The sequence below is a fragment of the Odocoileus virginianus genome, chromosome 8 (assembly GCF_023699985.2).
Source record: "Odocoileus virginianus isolate 20LAN1187 ecotype Illinois chromosome 8, Ovbor_1.2, whole genome shotgun sequence".
NCBI classification, from domain to species: Eukaryota; Metazoa; Chordata; class Mammalia; order Artiodactyla; family Cervidae; genus Odocoileus; species Odocoileus virginianus.
The window spans coordinates 52233386-52248947 of NC_069681.1; positions in this window are offsets into that span (position 1 = coordinate 52233386).

Below are 15562 nucleotides of genomic sequence, written 5' to 3' on the forward strand. Positions count from 1 at the left end.
TGCTTTTCTAGTAACAGCCCTGAGAACAGGTGATAAAAGAATTGTGACAGCATTTCAGAGTGGGCTGCTCTTAAATCAAGGTGATTAAAATTGTTTTTAATTTTAATTAAAGTTTCCATGATTTATAGCTACTTAAATTACTTTGCCTTGATTAAAAATTCTTCAAACATGTATTCAAATTAATTAAAAACAGCACTGTATTTTAGTGCCAAAATAAATGTAAAGAGTGAGAAATAAAAACTCTAACATGAATGAGGTTCAGCAAAACAATCTTAAAAAAAAAAAATGTGAGAACTGACAAGTGAATTTTTCATCCAGTGTAGGATACTGTAGAAAGCTTTGTGCTGCTTTATCAAAGAATCTGAATGCATCTAGAGATATGAACATTTTGAGCCTCCAATAGAATTTTAAATATTTATTTATTTATTTGGCTGCATCGGGTCTTCGTTGTGGCATGAGGGATCTTGGTTGTATCATGCAGGCTTTTTCATTGTGGTTCACGGACTCTTAGTTGTGGCTCTTGTGTGCTGTGTACTGTGCTTAGTCGCTCAGTCATGTCCCACTCTTTGCTACCCCAAGGGCTGTAGCCCACCAGGCTCCTCTATCTATGGGGATTTTCCAGACAAGAATACTGGAGTCAGTTGCCATGCCCTCCTCCCAGGGATCTTCCCAATCCAGGGATTGAACCCAGGTCTCCCGCATTGCAGGTGGATACTTTACCAGCTGAGCCACCAGGAAAGCCCAAGAATTCTGGCGTGGGTAGCCTATCACTTCTCCAAGGGATCTTCCCAACCCGGGAATCAAACCAGAGTCTCCTGCACTGCAGGTGGATTCTTCACCAGGGAAGTCCAGTTGTGGCTTTTGAACTCAGTAATCGTAGCATGCAGCCTCTCTAACTGTGTCAGGCTTAGTTGCTCCACAGCATGTGGGATCTTAGTTCCTCAAACAGGGATCAAGCCTGCATCCCAGCATTGCAAGATGGATTCTTATCACTGGACCACCAGGGAAGTCCCCATATTGATTCTATATTCTCCCAATTTCATATCTTTAAAATGTATTTCATTTATCCAAAGTGTTTATTGAGATTATTATATGTTTGGCAGTATCCTCGATCGTGGGGTCTACTGGGAAGCAAAACAGACATAGTTCCTCCACTCTTAAGCTTACATAAATGCAAGGGGGTAGGGCAGAAAGTTTTAGGGAAAAAGAAAAATTTTTTCCCCAAACTTTTTCCAATCTGAAAGAATATTTGAGCAAAACTCTACATCTTCCTATTAGGATAGACTCTTCTAACTGTTAATATCATTTAATTACTCTTAGGTATACTCACATACCACCTGGGTTTGCATGGCTCTTGAAGGCAGGCATTGCCTCCAACCTGACTCCACATGGTTTCAGTGATTTTCAGGAAGCCTTATAATGTTGGCCCTAAGCAGCAGTTTCAGTTGAATTACTTTCCCAATATTTGTCTGTCATTGTATTGAACCTAGAGCAACAGTAGTTTCCCTCCCCAAAGCATTTAGGAATGTAGCAGATTTAACTGAAGATGGGGGAAGATATATAAGAGGTTTTACATTCAAGCAGTGCATCCACTGAAACTAAATGCTGCATGCACCTTATTCAGAAGTCCTCCGGCCAGTGTAATGGCTGTGGTTTTTTGTTCCCCAAGACCACTTTATCCAATAGTCTTCAGCCTAAACCATCTCTCTGGCCTTCCCTTCCTCATGTGGTCCTTTCTCTCCTTCAGCCGTTCTTTCTGTGTAACCTTTGATGTTCCTCACTCTCCTTAGCCTCTTGTCCAAATTTAGTGGTAGACCTACCTTTGCATAATCCAAATTTATCAAATTTTGTATCATACTGCTCCTCTGAAATGTGACTGTGGTTCTCAACAGCAAATATGCCCTTCAGTTATTATGCTATGAGATATTTTCATTGTAGACTTGTACTTTGTAAAGAAAGAGTTGCTTCGGTAGACTTGTAGGTGAAACGTGAAAAATGCATGTCATATGACCATAGAGAAGCATTCGGTGACTGAGAGCAGGGCAGAGGACAGCAGAAGTGACTCTGTGCACGAGTTAAAAATAAGCACTCAAAACACATCAGGTAGCAGTACAATAAGTTAAAATACGTCCTCAATGTAAGCCCTGCCACTCCACAGTTTTGTTTCTGGATATTCTGTGCCTCAAGTAAAAAGTAAGAATAGAAAAGGATGTCACTCTGGGTGACATCCCTCAGAGTATAGGGTGTGAAGATATGACAACCCAACACTACTTCAGAAGAAAACAAGTTTAGGGCAGGGACGGCTGACTGTAAGTCATGTAGATGAGTTAAGAGTCGGGCTTGGATGCAAATAACGAAGAACCAAACAACCACCAAAGGAAGGAAGGGTGAACATCTCTCAGATAAAAAGAATCTCACTGCCCTAGGAATCCAGATGCTTTTACTTTTCTGTTCTGCCATTCTTTAGCCTATCTTTCTCACCCTCACGCCCCTAAAACAACTGCTAAACCTTTGGCATTGCAGACAAGAAAAAAGAAGGGTGCAGAAGGAAGGATAAAAATCCCTTTCTTCTAGCTTTGCCTTTTAATTTGGCAAGAGGAGGAGGAAAGGTCTCCCTCACAACTTCCTTCCCCACCTACTTGCCTAGAACTACATTATATCAGTACTCTGGCTTATAGAGATGGGATCTTTTTTAATTAATTATTTATTTGGCTGCACCAGGTCTTAATCGCAGCACTTAGGATCTTTAGTTGCAGCATATGGGATCTAATTCCCTGATCAGGGATCGAACCTGGTTCCCCTGCATTGGTAGCATGGAGTTTTAGCCACTGGACCAGCAGGGAAGTCCTAGGAAATGGGATCTTGAGTGTTCTTTTCTCACGATTTTATAAGAAAAGTCAAGGGAGACGGAGTTTGGAATGGGTGTTGACAGAGTTAATCTGCTTGCACAACTGGAGTGGAGATGAGTAAGAGTCTCTCACTACTCCAAGATTCAAGGAAAGATTTGCACAGTGAAGTGGTCCGATGCTCATCTGAAAGGCACATTTATCTCAGGGATTCACATGTCTACTCAGGAAGAATAATTTTAATGTACAGTGATATCAAATGAGGTGAAAGGTATTCCTACTGAAGTTGATATGGTATATTTACCCCATAATTAAAATATATGTATGTATGTATTGTGTGTGTGTGTGTGTACAGAAGGAAGAAGGGGACAAGGAAAAGAGGGAGAATGGGAAGTCATCCCATGGAGATAGAAAACCCTTGCACTTTACTCAGCAACAAGACAAGCTGGAACTGCATTTCAAATACTTCCAAGTATTAGGAAATAAGAGCATGGAACTGGGCTGTATTCCATACAAGCTAATCTGGAGAACACAAAAGAATTAATGGATTATGGTTTTACATAAATAATCACATTAACTCTGACCTACAGCAAACTTGGTCACACATTTGTTGGTTAAGTAACTTTATTAAGTTTTGTTTTTTTTAAAAGCACAGGTTCTAATCATTTTTTTCCAGAAAATTTCAGATAAGTGCAGCAAAAGACTGATGGACATGGATAGCCAGACATATATCAATAAGCATTTTAATAATTTACTACCATGAAGTTGGAAAGTTGTCCCTGTTTCACATATTTAATCTAGGCGCCAAAACAAAATTAACCAAAGTAGAGATAAATTGTGTTGCAGTGGTTAAGACTGTTGACTTCAACTACAAGTGGTAATGGTTCAATGCCTGGTTGTAGAACTAAGCTCTCACAGGCCCCATGGTGTGGCCAAAAAAAAAAAAAAAAAAAACAGTCTTCATCACACACAAAAAAATTTTAATGTAAAATTTCTGATGTTTTTCTGATGTTAATTTCTATAAAGAACACCAATAATATTCCCACCACTCTAAACAATATATTTTAATAGGAGCAATTGTCCTCATTTTTCTTAGATTCCAATATTTCAAAAGCTCTAAACATGATCATGACAACGGGTATTTCCATAATACTAAGAGTCTTTTTAATAAAGACATGCATATAATGGTGCATCAGAACATAGGAACAATGTAATTTCACATGGACACTTTGGAGAATTTGAGGGAAAAAAAATAGCCATGGAAGGAATTAATTGCTTTTGTTGAAACTACTCTATCAGGTAAAGGAAAAGACTAATTTGAATTATTACCGAAATGATCTAGGTCTTTCAAAAGCAAAAAAAAAAACAATTATTTTCCTTGATTCAGTTGAAAAGTAAAAGCACTGCATGGGACTATCTCAACTTTAAGTAGTTTTAGACAGTGTTCTTAATAGTTTACTAATGATTACAAATAATAGTCATCAATCTAAAACTTCTACTCCTAGAGGTGTGTCTTAAGGAAATATCCTATAATGCTGGCAATTCCATTTGCAGATACATTTACTACAGTGGTTTCTTGTTTTTTTCATTTATTAAACACATTAATTGCAGGCTAAAAATCTGGCACTGCTGGTCTATGCATCAGGAATACAGAGGTAAATAAAACCCAAAAATTTGTCCTTGTGGAATTCCTTCTAGTTGGGGGTAGGCGCAATAGACATAAATACATACATACAAACATAGGTACACATAATATGTTAGACAGTGACAGATACTAAGGAGAAGAGAAAAATGACATCAATAAATAAAACTGGAGAGATTCTGTGACTGGGTTGACATGTTAGTGTTGACAGAGAAAAAACATGAGAAAGTGGAGTTCAAGTAAAAAGCACTCCTGGCAGAAGGTGAGCTGGGAAGGTACAGTGAGACTGGCAGGTTCATCAACCAGAGAAGAGATCAGAAAGGCCAGCATCTGCAGAGACCACATTCGAGGAGATAAACTCAGAGAGGCCCCTGAACACCACGTCACCTGGAGTCTCATGAGCCCTCATTAGGACTTTGTCATTACAGACTTGGCCACAACAAACTCTTCAACTGAAATTAACAGTATATTAAGGAAGAAGTCATATTTTTTCAGGATGATGAGCCATGATAGTGATATTCATACAAATGCGTGTATGAATGTTTCCTAAAGACATTGGAAAACCTCGTGATAGAATGTTAGGTGAATGAAGTTGCGTAAAGTTCTTTGATTTGGGGATTTTCCTGGTGGTACAGTGGCTCAAAGGCTTTCCTGATGGTTCAGTGGTAAAGAATCCACCCACCAATGCAGAATATGCAGATTCCATGCCTGGATTGAGATGGTCCCTGGAGAAGGAAATGGCAACTGACTTCAGTATTCTTGCCTGGGAAATATCATGGACAGAGGAGTCTGGCAGGCTACATTCCATGGGGTCACCAAAGACTCGGACACTACTTAGCAACTAAACAACAACAACCAGTGGTTCAAACTGCAGGGCTCGCAGGCTTGGTCCCTGATAGAGGAACTAAGATCCTACATGACATGTGGCATGGCCAAAAGAAGTCTGATTTTAAATATCTTAAAAAAAAAAAAAAAAAAGGCTAAAGACAATCATTGAACTAACTGTACTAACATGTAAACTAGCAAGTAGTAAGATTATGAATGTTTTGCTTGTATTAGTTTACTTCTTTCCCAATTTTCTTCAATATGCATATAGAACTTTCATAACCAGAAGATAATCTCAGGTAATTTTTGAAAAGTAAATAAATTTTTCTATATTTATTTAGCTGCACAGGGTCTTAGTTGCAGGATATGGAATCTAGTTCCCTGACCAGTGACTGAAACTGGGCCCCCTGCATTGGGAGCATAGAGTCAGCCACTGAACCACCAGGGAAGTCCTGAAAATTAGATAAATTTTTTAAAGGTGTGAGGCCCTGAAGTAACTGGCTCTCTACAGCTACATCTCTAGGAAAGCTATAACTGCGTAGCCCAGTTTTAGCAGCTCTGGCCTCACTCCCCCCGTATCATATGAGTGGTCACACTTTTCCTAGTGACTGTCTTTTGTGCTAACATTTTAACTATGTGGAGAAATACCTGAAGAAGAAAAAAAAATTAAACCCGATTCCTGGCAAAGACTAACTATTTAGTGCTGGAGGCAAGCACAGCCTCAATTTTGAGGCTGGATCTGAAGGAACTTTCTTCACAGTTTAGAGAAGAATGCAAGATTCCTGGCATGGAACTGCTTATTTTTCTAAATGGAAGGGATTGGTTACGAGAGACAGTGTAGAAACTCCCACAGACCCAAGGAGGAGGCTTCTAATGAGATCTATACCTAGTGGTGGGCTAGATGCACTTGTCCCTAGCAGCCAGCCTCCTTCCACTTCAGAGCAATACAACCAGCCTCTTTCTGTTTCAGGGCATGTTGATTTCTGAAATAAGAGGGCTGAGGAGAGGGGCAGTAGGAGAAGAGAAAGCATGAAGCAATCCACTTGCAGACATTGCTTCAATCCAGGTTAGGTTCATATCGCCTCAAGTGCTATTTGGTAATAGATCTTGTTAGCAACCCTTCTCAAAGGGGAGGAAGGAATGGAGTTGAAAAGTGTAAGCATATTTAAAAAATAACTTTGATCAGGTCTAATGAGGAAAAACATCATAAATTTAGCCCAAGCAGACACAGGTTGATACAATATCACATCAGCATTGTACACTTTGCAATGGACTTGGTGACCCAAGGGGGACTTGGGCTAAAGAAGAGCAGAAACAGGGCCAAGGACACCACATGGTGGAGGGTGCCCAACGACAGTGTCTTTCCAGAGGAACATACACACAAACCATGTATATTACATGGTTATATTACCTCACCTCGTATAAATGGATGCAACGTTAAAGTCTGTTGATCTTCCTTCTGAGTACAATTAAAACAGCAGCTTATAACTATAAAATCCTCAGTTTCGTGTCACTTGCCATTCAACATGTTCCGATTAAATCATCTTTCACTTGGTTCAAAACTATCCTTATTACCACTGAAATGGAGTCATCATAAGATATTCCTAACAAATCATCAAAATTTTTAAAAAGAAAATATGGATGTGACACTGAGGCTGGCGGGGATGACGATAATCAAATTCTATCTGATCTTTGTAAAATGTGTCTTTGGTTTTGTGTGCAAGGTACGGAAACAGCCCTCACACTAGATCTTTTCAGGTTGTCTTTTAGAGGACTTAAGAGTTCAATGAGTAAGCTGATGCTGAAGTTACCATGCATTTTCAGTTAACAAGTCAGGTTTTCTTTAATAAGAATAGTAAAGTATTTTATTACCTCAAATATAAGGTGAGGAAAAAAAGAGTTGTCATTTTCTAATTTAAACATAAATATGTATATACATATCCAATCCAAATTATACATATTAGCAATCAGATTTGTCCATATTCAATAGAACAGGTCTTGGTGGTGGTTTAGATGCTAAGTCGTGTCCAACTCTGTAACCCCATGGACTGTAGTCTGCCAGGCTCCTCTGTCCATGGGATTCTCCAGGCAAGAATACTAAAGTGGGTTGCCATTTCCCTCTCCAGAGGATTTTCCTGACCCAGGGACCAAACCCAGATCTCCTGCATGGCAGGCAGATTCTTTACTGACTTAGCTACCAAGGAAGCCCTGTATACACAAATATATATAACTTTATATCATTGCATCTAACACATAAATCATTGTATATTATTATGTTATATGCCACTAAGGAAAAAAATAATTCTAATTAAATTATGACACAATTCTTTTTTATCTCTTAGAATGCTTTATACTTACTGAAAGAACTCTTTTAGACTTATTTAGATACAGATTTTTACTGTATATTACTTTTGTGCATATGCAAAAAAATAGATATTAGCAAAATACATTTTAGAAAGGTATTTGCAAACCTTGCATTCAGAGGCTACTCTTCTCAACCACATTTTGATTCAGCCTCATTGGCATCTGTGACTTTCACACAAGATTCCTTGGTGATATCAAGGCTGTCATGCACGTTCCTTAAATAAGCACTCCATCAGTGTCTCAAGACTTTTCTTCCATGATACTGCACCTCATACTGTAGATTTTCATGCTGACTCTCTGGATCTTAAACCTTAAGGTTACAAGGAAGGGGTTCAGACCAGTTACATGCAGGTAATTACAACTGTTTCATGACTGTATCAATTTGTTAAGGTGTGTTCCATAATTAGAAGAACCCAAACTTCAGAGATACTAAAATGCAAAAAGAAAAGACTTCCCTGGTCATCCAGTGGTTGAAAATCTGCCTGCCAATGCAGGGGACAAGGGTTCCATCCCTTATCCAGGAAGATCCCACTTGCCTCAAATCAACTAATCCTATGCGCCACCACTACTGAGCCCAGCTGCCTTGTTCTGCAACAAAAGGAGCCATCACAATGAGAAGCCCAAGCAATGAATTTTTAAAATGTTAAAAACAGCTTCTTAGAATTGGTGAAACATGGAAAATGTGTTTCTTTATTTGGTAATCACCACATTTAAAAAATTTATCAAGATTGGTCCTGAAGTGATTTTTTATGGCTATCTAATAAATGCTTAAAAATAAAGAGATACAATGGACATATTGAGAGTTATAAATATAATCCCCTACCTGAAGGATTTCCAAGTTTTTCAGTTCATAAAAAGTTTCATATTTCATTTGAGGCATATTTCAAATGTCAAGTAATAATTGCATGCTCACATGACTACAAGCATTACAAAGAAAGGAACAAATTTATTTACATATACTGTCAGTAACCATTTTGTCCCAAAAGTAAAACAGGTAAAAATTCATGTATGCCCATATCCTGTTAACAACACATTTGATTCCAAGAGTTTATATTAGATTTGAATTTTAATAAATGTTATACTCAATCTTAAAAAAAATTTTAATGTCATTAAATAAGCAGTGAATCTACAAGCACTTTTCAATAGTACAAGTAGTTTAACTAGGGTTATGTTTTACTTAAGAAATACATTTTAAACATATTTATTTAATACCAAATGGGCTTCCCTGGTGGCTCAGTGGTAAAGAATCTGACTGCCAATGCAGGAGATACCCTTGGGCTGGGACTATCCCCTGGAGAAGGAAATGGCAACCCACTCCAGTATTCTTGTCTGGAAAATCCCATGGACAGAGGCTCCTAGTGGGCTTCAGTCCATGGGGTTGCAGAGTTAGACACGACTTAGTGACTAAACAACTACAAAATTTAATACCAATCTTCTGACCATGGTATTTCTATAAATCTGATGCTTGCTCCGTGGAAGAAAAGCTATGACAAATCTAGACAGTATATTAAGAAGCAGAGACATCACTTTTCCAACAAAGGTCCATATAGTCAAAGCTATGGTATTTCCAGTGGTCACGTACAGATGTAAGAATTGAACTATAAAGAGGCTGAGTGCCAAAGAATTGATGCCTTCAAACTATGGTGCTGGAGAAAATTCTTGAGAGTCGCTTGGACAGCAAGGAGATCAAACCAGTCAATCCTAAAGGAGACCAACCCTGAATATTCATTGCTGATGAATATAATTCCCTTACAGCAGAAAGAGAGGAGGAATTAAAGAGCCTCTTGATGAATGTGAAAGAGGAGAGTGAAAAAACTGGCTTAAAACTCAACATTCAAAAAAACTTAGATCATGGTATCTGGTCCCATCATTTCATGGCAGATTGGGAGACAATGGAAATAGTGGCAGACTTCATTTTCTTGGGCTTCAAAATCACTGTGGATGGTGACTGCAGCCATGAAATTAAAAGATAGCTGCTCCTTGGAAGAAAAGCTATGGCAAACCTAGACAGTATATTGATAAACAGAGACATTACTTTACCTACAAAGGTCCATATAGTCAAAGATATGGTTTTTCCAGTAGTTGTATACGGATGTAAGAGCTAGAAAATAAAAAGGCTGAGCACCAAAGAATTGATGCCTTCAAACTATGGTGCTAGAGAAACTCTTGAGAGTCCCTTGGACAGCAAGGAGATCAAACCAGTCAATCCTAAAGGAAATCAACTGTGAATATTCACTGGAAGGTCTGATGCTGAAGCTCCAATATTTGGCCACCTGATGCAAAGAACCAACTCACTGGAAGAGGCTCTAATGCTGGAAAATATTGAGGGCAAAAGGCAATGGGCAACACAGGATGAGATGGTTGGATTGGCATCATTGACTCAATGGACATGAGTTTGAGCAAACTCTGGGAAAGAGCGAAGGACAGGGAAGCCTGGCAAGCTATAGTCCATGGGGTCACAAAGAATCAGACACGACGAAGGGACTGAACAACAGAGCAACTCTTAGGTTACTCAAGAACATTCAAAATACTAGTAATGCATAGGATTTACTTAATATTTCACTTTACACATCTCTTATGTAATACTGCATATGTCAGGGTTAATAAATTACTACTGCCCACAGGCTGGACTTGTAAATAAAGTTTTATTGGAACACAGCCATGCCTGTTCATTTACAGATCATCTCTGGATGCAAGAGCTAAGTTGTTGAGTTGAAGTAAAGACCAGCTACCAAGTAAAGCCAAAAGTATTTATTATGTAGCCACTTCCAGAAAAGGTTTGCTGCTCCCTGTTGTGGAACAAGGTGATAGCTTATGGCTCCCCATCACACCCTTCATGCTACAGGTCACCTTTAAGCTGACTTATTTTCCATTTTAACCATGAGAAAATTAGACTTTCATTTAATTGTAAGGTATTGTTTTTCCACGGAGTAATACGTAAGAAAACCTTCAAGTACTCCTTGAAGTAGAAAGGGAGCTTAACTGCAAGGCAACTGTAAAATTTCTTTGTGATCATATGTCAGATGAAGAACTATAAACACCATTTCCTTTGCAATTCAACTTACCACTACCAGTACCTGATCCATACTCACAGTGTAACAACTAAGATCTTGGTATAGTCACTTCTACTATAGTGTCAGGAAAGAATCTAAACTCATGGCATTCTCAAATGTCAAATATTCTTTTTAAGTGGACAAACTGAAGAACATAAAATTTCTAGTGGTTCCTGTCTTTGTCTGCTCAACCCTCCTCACCTTCTGGATACGTGGCCCACGCCCATAGCCTCAGGATCAAGAATCGGCCTGTGATCTAGACTAGACCAATTATAAAGCTTCATCCCAGTGTCCAAAATGACTGATCCAACAGGAGAGGAAGTCCCCAAACCTGGCAAATCAAAGTACTTTCCAAAGTAATCTGAAGTTTGAAGAGAGTAGTTTTTTCCAACAGTTTGATCTGAGAACTGTAATTGAGGCCCAAGCTTCCATTATCCATTCTTAAACAAGTAAGTCATTAGATTGAGGAGGCCCACACAAATAAACCAAAATCTAAGCCTCTAATGCCACAGATTATGAAATTGAAACCTAAAGACGACCAATCACAAACAGCCAACCTAAAAAGATTAGGCTTTTTAATCTTTAGCCAACCACTAATTTACTTACTTCGCTTCTGCCTTTTCTCTATAAAGGTCTTTCCTTGAGTTGTTGTTGAAGGAGCACTTCTAACAACTTCTGGCTTGGTGCTGCCCCATTCCAATTGATTTTTGCTGACATAAACTTTTAAGATCCCTGGAAGGTGCTCTGGAGAAGGAAATGGCAACCAATCCAGTATTCTTGCCTGGGAAATCCCATGGACAGAGGAGCCTGGCAGGCCGCAGTCCTTGGGGTCACAAAGAGTCAGATAGGACTTAGCAACTAAACAACAAAACACACAGTTGATTCATAATACTGTGTGAGTTTCAAGTGTATAGCAAAGTGAATCAGTTACATATTTTTTTCATATTATCTTCCATTACAGGTTATTACAAGATACTGAATACAGATCCCTGTGCTACATAGTAGGTCCTTGTTGGTTATCCTTTTTGTATATAGTAGTTTCTATATGTTCATCTCATACTCCTAATTTATTGCCCCCACTTCCCTTTCCCCTTTGGTAACCATAAGCTTGTTTTCTGTGTCTCTGAGTCTATTTTGTATATAGATTCATTTGTATTATTTTTTTAATTGTTATCTTTTAACATATTTTGAGCTGTGGTTCCAGGTGGCCCAGAAAGAAGAGAGAGATCAAGCCAAATGAGAAACCGAGATGAGAAGAAGAAGAAACAGAATTCCTGATAAGACTTCAGGTCCCTGATTCCAGTCACCTCTCAAGAACCCCCTTCCTGTCCTTCTATAGTTCAGGTAGAGCAGCCAACATGATGCTCCTCTTTTTCTTCCAGTAGGTCCAGCAATATCACTTGCAACCAAGACGCTTGACCAACAGGACCAGATAATCATTGGGGAAGGCCACCTATTTCATGGATGTTGATCCTGCTAAATCTTCAAGCCAAGGACAACAGAACCTAAAATAGCATCTCTATTTTCTTGTAGAAGCCTTTCCTCCCTTTTCTTCTTATAGTTTAGGAAACAAACAAAAGATTGAAGGGGGAAAAAAGGCAGCAAACTATCAGTACAACAACAACACTTCACCAATTGACCAGGCAGAAATGTAACCTGCTGTTCTCTCTTCAGAGTGGCTTAACCCTAATCACACGGCCCACCTCTCCCTTTCTTTCTCCTATCTTTCTGTCTCTGCTTCACATCTCATAGAAGTTTTGTGTCTGAAAGCTTAAAAAGTGATTTATGCAAGATCTGCTATAAGCATTTAGCTCGAGTATCAAATTCATTTGCCTAGTGATGGATAAAAGAAGAGGAAAACCATCTTCTGCCTTGAGAAAGGCCAAACTGGAAAGTGAGGCAAAAAGCAATACACAGAAGAACCAAATTTCTTTTCTTTTTTTTTTAACTTGGCCGATCTTTCCTGCTGTGTGCATCTAATGTTTTGCCTCTGAGAATAGAACTTATTAGCAACCTCAAAATGAAAAAAGAAGACAGGATATTTTTCAACAAGGGTCTCTGCTTTGCCAAACATCCCAGAGTTTGTCTCCAAGGACTTGAAAAGAAAGGAAAGAATGAAGAACGGAAACCATAAAGCATGCGGTAAGGCTATCATCTAATTACTGAATGAATGGCACAGTTGTTTTGTCTGATTGCACTAAGCTAGTTATCCACTGCTAGCTTCATTGACAAAAAGGGAATCGACACAAATTATAGGGAAATTCAAGCACTAAAGGAATGTTTTGGTTCAGAGGTTTGCAATAACTATTGGCTTCAGTTTTTGGCAAAATCTGTCTTCGCCGTAAGGAACTCGGCTGTGCTGGGTCAGCCTGCAGCATTCCCAAAAACCTGGAATAGGACAGACTTCCTTGTCATCTGTATCCCATCAATAAATTAAAGTGATGTTCTCCAGCTCGTGTTTGTTTCTTGGCAGGCTAATCTACAATCAGAAAAAGAAAAGCCTTTCATTTGTGGACTCCAGCTAAAGGAAGGAAGCCTTTGTATGCGGATTAGGCGGAGACCAAAATATTAAAAAGTGGAAGAGGAAAACCATATGCTGCAGTTCTCCAAAGGAAGCAGCTCAGAGTTCTGGTTAAAGAAATGCTTGAGTTCATGACACAGTAAAATAAATCTTTTACTACCAGAAGAGGGTATGCTAATAATGATATTGGTACTTCTGGGATGTTACAACCATTGACATGTTAACTAGTATTCCATTTTCTCCTATTGTTTATATCAGAAAAAGCTAGAAATTATATATTTCAAATAAACCTGAAGTAATGGTACATTTTAGCATAATGCTTCCAGATTTGCACTTCATTTAAGAAGGAAGTGAGGAATCCAGTGGAATCTGTCTGGAGAATGATATTCATAAGATCATGGCTCCCTCTCAAAGCTAGCTGATTCTTTACAGTCACAACAATCAAATCCAGATTAAAGTAGAAGTAGGGAAAAAATCACTGTACTGATTATATGAGCTCTTTTGCATAGTCTATGCCATAGTGCATTGTTAGGAACTCTTTATTTCTCTTGGTTTTTCAGGAGTTGACCTTGCCCTTGTATCATTTGTGAATGAGAACACTGATGAGAATGGAGCTGGTGTGGTCCTTCCACTTCCTGTAGGAGAGAAAGCGTTGGGGTTGTCCGATCCTTTTTAGATTGATCACCTTGGTGTTTTACTTCCTTCTTTATCTTATTAAAGAAGCCTAGCAAGAATTCCTACTTTAACACCTGTATCCTTCAAAGAATATGACTCTGGGTGCAAATTTTCAGTATTTTAGGGCCTCATGTACCAATGATATGGCTCCTTACAGAAGGGAATTAATTTTGTTTTCTTTTGTAGTGGAGTCTCCTATAAAAACTAGCAACAGATTAAGTGCAAGGGGTATGACTGGTAAGAATGCTTGACGAAAACATGGCAGAGACATTTCATTGGACAGAAATGTGGATCTGGCTTCTGTTACTCAGTAGATAACTGAATGAATGTGCACTTACCTAGTTTACTGGAAAGAGGACTACATTGCAAGTCAGGAGATTTTGTTCCCAGCTCTGGCCTTACTGTGTGGTAAGCAGTAACACTCTCCAGAGTTGGACTTTGAATCCTGGCCCAATCACCCATCATCTGTGTCACTTGTGCTGGTCACGGTAACCTCTCTGAGCCTCAGCATCCTCATCTTTTGTTGTTACTGTTCAGTCGCTCAGTTGTGTCTAACTCTGTGACCCCATGGACTGCAGCACACCAGACTTCCTTGCCCTCACTATATCCCGGAGTTTGCTCAAACTCATGTCCAATGAGTTCATGATGACATCCAACCATCTCAGCCTCTATCACCCCCTTCTCCTCCTGCCCTCAATCTTTCCCAGCATCAGGGACTTTTCCAATGAGTCGGCTGGATAAAAGCAATACTCATTTCATAAAGTTGTAATTTATCTGGCACATAATAACCACTATATGAGTTTGTTCAATAAAATTAATTATTCTGCTACTGACAGTAAAGATCAGATCTTAGCCTTTCAAAACTTGGGTTTTTTGTTGGCAAATGGAGATAAGAACTAGTGTTTCTTACATCATTGTAGTCTCCAACAAGTAGATTATCCTATCTTTCACTCCATCCTGCCTCCAGATACAGGAAATATAGACATGGAGCAACAGCATTAAAGTGGTTGTAAGAAAATTCTATCAGGAACTGCTTCAGACTGTGAACAATTGAACACTATTTTCCACTGAAGAGAGGTTTGTACCTGACTAAGAGGAAGAACTCATTAGAGGACCAAAGAAATTTTCCCTCTAAATGCCCAGAAGATACATCATGAACTACTTCTCTCTGGCAAATCAAGCAGCTGGGGATAATGATGAGCATCTGAAAGAGTCTCTTATAAAGACTACATCAGATCAAGTGTGAGGAGTTTGATTTGTGACTTTAGGCAGATTACTTCTTTTTAAAGGAAAATTACTTTCTAATAAAACAAATCATTAGTTCTCTTGAATTACCTTTCATCACAATCCTCTGTTATTAATCATTTGGACAACAATGAAAAGTTTATTCTTCTTGGGAAATCTCCCATAAATTAGAGACATTTAATTTCCCTGCTAAACTCATCTTTTCCCTGGACCTCAAGTTTGAAACAGTTCTTAAAACATCTTCCAAGGACTTGCCTGGTGGTCCAGTGGTCAAGACTCTGAACTTCCAATGCAGGGGGCCAGGTTCAAACCCTGTCCAGGGAACTAAGATCCTTCATGCTGTTTGGCAAGGCCAAACAACAACAACAACAGCTCTTAAAAATTCCTCCAA